Below are 4,081 nucleotides of genomic sequence, written 5' to 3'. Positions count from 1 at the left end.
TGATTTGCCGATGTATAATAATATGTGTGTGTATTGCTATAAGCACGTCATTCTGCGTGCTTGATAGTAAGTCACTGAAGGCATCCGCCTAGAGCATGCATGCTAACATAAATGCGTGACCTGACACGCAAGAACACTTGGAACACCACTAATGAGTATGCCATTTGCATTAATTGATCGCGCGTTGATATCTTTTCAAAAGAATACGAAATGTAATATATTTACTGATATGGCGGTCTTGGTATGCAGTTGTTTTTTTTAATAACAGTAAAAAAAGGACGCAAACTCTCACCGCAGACGATTACCCCATTAAGCCATCGTTAGCGATCGCAGTTAGCTCTTACCTCATACCGACAACGTATTGTTGAACATACTACGGGCATTACGATTAAATTTGAGCGCTCGCTCGTGCTTGTCCTGAAGTGTCGCACGCAAGAAGTTCGAAGCGCATGAGAACTATCCATTGACCTCATTGTTTTTTGGTCTTTTCATCAGCGGATAGTAAGAGACGGACTGTCAAAGGGATCAAAGCCTTATATCCACTCATATCGGTGGGTCAAGAGGTGATATCATGCGCATACGATCGGTAATATCCTTCGTATGTATTCGGTAGAGTGTCCATTTCGATCCGCTTTAAGTACGCCTGCGTTTCCTAAAGCTGATTTAAAGTCCTATTAGAATTTAGCATTACCTTTCTAATTCGGGTTTGTGCGTGGTAAATACCTCGGAATATGTAACGAAAGCGGTATCTATAACGGCACCTAACACTCACTATTATGAAGGTGCAAAACTGAAAGCTGGATAATAACTCTGTTTTAGCCTGTTTCAGTGAAACAGCAAAACCACCACGGCCAAGTAACGTGTTGAAATAATAAAAGCAGATCTAAATATATTCATAAAAAGACACCGATCTTTATAAGGGATTCGACGATAGTAAGAAGGCGTTTGTTCTTCTTACTATCATCGAAGATACAAGCTCATGAAGCACTCGACATGATCTGCATGTTGGTAGGCTTTGCTTTGTTTATTTGCTGCTTTCTAATTAGCTAACTTTATCCTCAGGTTTAGTAGTTGAAACTATTCTTTGTACAGAATGATGTTTAGTATAATAATGTTACAGTAAACAGGGTTTCATCTATTTCGTCAAAAAATTAAGAATTATTATTTTTGCGTATATTTTGTCCCTATCGATTCGCTGAGTTACAGGCCTTCTCAGCTAAAAGCGTATACACACACAACATTTCACAAAGGTGTTAGGGAACAGATAACGGCTGTCTTGTTCAGTAATGTGAGGTTCTTTTGTCTTTACTCAAAGTGCATCATTCCTCAAGAGCGACCTGACAGGTCTGGTAGGTTCTAAATTTAGTAAAGGGTTTACCAAACTGTCTGATGGAAATAGATGGATTACCAAACTGATGGAAATAGAACGTTGTCGATATATTAAGAAGTAAACAGCGAGCCTAAAAACAGATGAAAAATTACAAATACTTGCCATTTTCGATTTGAAACGAGATGGTAGGGGGTTACCTTGATTTGAAAAACGCTAGAAGGCATTATGCAGCGTCAAGGGTCTAGTTTTTTGGAAATACCCAAAAAGTCTATAAGAATGAATTCGTATTTATCCATACCGGAACGTATAAGAGCCTATCGTTGCTCACAGTCAGAAACGAATTTTTTAATATAATAACCAGCAGAGTGAGCAAAATGCAGACATGCTTTAATTTTCCATGATGCTTGCAACAGTCAAATTTACTAGCACATTTAATAACGTCAACTCCTTTAAAATCAACTGCATATATTTATTTATACACTGTAAATTGATTGTATAATGTTTGTCAAACTGTGAAACTGGGCTTGCTGTAGACATGACAACGGAACAAAGCAATGATAAAACGATCGATAATAATGACGATGATTTCGACAAAATCATTACATAAGTTTTATTACATGAAAAAAATCAACTAATATTCATCAAAGTGTACGTGCGTACTCGTTATAGTATACGAGAAATCGTAAAATTAACATATGAGCCAAGAGTAAAAACAGGCTGAGATCGGGTAAATCAACAGCTGCTAGAACATACACAGAAGCTATAAACAGACTGGATAAAAGTAAAATCAAATAAGGTAAAAAGTTACGGTAACGAATCCTTAGACTGCTACAACAACGCCTATGAGGCCTGCTTGCTCCTACAGCTAAACTCTATGGCGCTTCAACGATGGGTTTCTCGGATGTGCGACATATACATCATATAACATTAGTGGTGACTCACTATATGCACTTGATGCTCATTTACCTGATGGTACTACTTCCTGCGGGACGGATAGTCGTAGGTTCAATCAACGATTTGGAAGCATTGCTTGCTTTTCTTATGCATCAGCTCTACTTTTTCCCAGATCCATGGCTTTTCGAATTGTCGATCAAAAATACTTCATTGTAGTTGTTTTATGTTTATGAGTTACGCGTGAATCAAGACGGGTGATTAAAATGGCCGGAGGTCATGAAGTTGGCTGGTACCGACACGCTACGTATGTACAGAATGCTCTTGAAATACACGACCAGTTTCAAGTCCTGCGTTCGATTCTATCTACGAACGGCCAAGCCTCTACAGGGCACAACAGGGGCAGAGTATGACGAGCGAAGGTGGCAAGTGTCAGTATACGAACTCTCTCCAGATTTTCCCACGAACAGCGTTGATCCTGTCGGAAATTAAGCTGGTCCCGATAGTTTCGTACGGGACCCAGGAAGTCCCACTTATTGTTTGCGCAACTCCAAAGACTCGATCGAACTACACCTACCTAAAATCCGCTGCGAGTCTGCATTGCTTATCGTTGAGCAAACACATGCAGCTTCTAAACACCACATCGCTATTTGTAGAGGATCCGAGACGTAGATTCAAAGTTTCCACTATCCCTTTTTAACTGAAGTTTATTAATATATTGTGGGAGATTAAAATGGCGAAGATCAACAACGACTTTGGCAACTCAGCGGCGATGATCAGTAAAGCTTGTAGGAAAGCGAACATCCGAACCGAAAAAGGCGTGACTTCCAACACATGTCGCACACTGGATTTTTATTCGGCGAAAGGTACGTGCTTCTATACAAGACACGGGAAAATATGCTTTCGAGTCTCTTTGATCAGACGTATCAGTTTTTAAATATTAACTTTATATGACTATACAATACAATTGCGTTTTGTAAGCATACAAGGACAGCTTCTGCTGCAATGCCATATTCCCTTGTATGCAACCTATAGTACCTGTAGTGTCCATTTGTATCAAATTCGTGATTCCTGAACTTTTTATGATGGCTTAGTTGGTGATCTCGGAACGTATCTTGATTATACACTGCATTCGAGTAACTGGCATCATAAAGATTTCCTGAAGTGATTGTTCCCATTCGCTTAACATTGTCACTCTATACGACAAGAACGGTCGTTCAGTTTCAAAGAAAACCCATTTACCTTATATAAATGGTTTTTATTTCGGCGAAAGCAATAAGCTTTTCAGCTCGATGTGGTGATGAATGCTAAAAGATTCCAGCCTGGCGCCTTTCGTTTCTGTTCTCTCAAGCCATTTTTTATTAGGATATGCTATGCAATCGAATAGGTTTTGACTAAATAGTGCAACGAGATATAACGAAAAAATACGTGATAGTCTCGATTCTTATTACAGTTTTAACTGCCACTAAGAAAATGCTTAATTTTGCGCAGTTGCTCAACTAGGAGAGCACTTAAACATGCATAAGTTGACCATAAATACAACTTAAAGACCGTTAAAATTAATTTCATTGAAATTAACACAAATTTTATATAAAATTGAAGATATTTGAAGAAGAAAAACAATATTTGGACGATTTTTTAATTAATTAAGCTGATCAATATTAACATAGATTCGAGAGGATCGCTATAAAACGTCAGTGAGTTGCATTCGATATGATAATTAAAAAAAATATATTACAAAAATTGCCTATTAATCATTAAAAAAATCGAATAAGCTTAAATTTGGAATGTTACTCGTAAATGCTGCATGCTAAATTTTTAGTATTTACTATTTTGAAGTTTGTTTATATATACATATAT

Source organism: Varroa destructor, unplaced genomic scaffold (assembly GCF_002443255.2).
Source record: "Varroa destructor unplaced genomic scaffold, Vdes_3.0 BEIS01000001.1, whole genome shotgun sequence".
NCBI lineage: Eukaryota > Metazoa > Arthropoda > Arachnida > Mesostigmata > Varroidae > Varroa > Varroa destructor.
This window is presented reverse-complemented; position numbering follows the sequence as displayed.